Raw genomic sequence first — 422 nt, 5'->3', positions numbered from 1 at the left:
ACAAAACGTTTCGTCTGCCTTTATTCTGAACTATGTAACAAGCTCCCCTCCCATATCCGTACTATTTCATCTCACGTTGGCTTTCGAAAGCCCATCGATTCTTACCTTCCTATCGAGGGAGCTGAGCGCCTTTTCGCGCCTCAGCTTACACTAGATACTTTATTTCAAATTTACCCTAACCTTTATTTATCAGCTCAGTCACCATGGCTGTCCTGTTATTGGGTCCTAGCACCTACACTTGCCAGCCCAAAACTCTTAGCATTAGCCGCAAGTGCGACAACCACTCTCCCAAGTGTTCTTATCTGTAACCCGCCACCCTGTCTCTCTCATGCCTGTCTCCACTGACCCGGTTGCATATCCCTCCTCCGACCTTCAGCTTTTGTACCCAGCCCAATTATTCCTAGTTCTTCAAGCCTGGTCCC

Source organism: Opisthorchis viverrini (assembly GCF_000715545.1).
Source record: "Opisthorchis viverrini unplaced genomic scaffold opera_v5_49, whole genome shotgun sequence".
Taxonomy (NCBI): Eukaryota; Metazoa; Platyhelminthes; class Trematoda; order Opisthorchiida; family Opisthorchiidae; genus Opisthorchis; species Opisthorchis viverrini.
The sequence above is the reverse complement of the archived record's forward strand: the minus strand, read 5'-3'. Positions refer to the sequence as shown.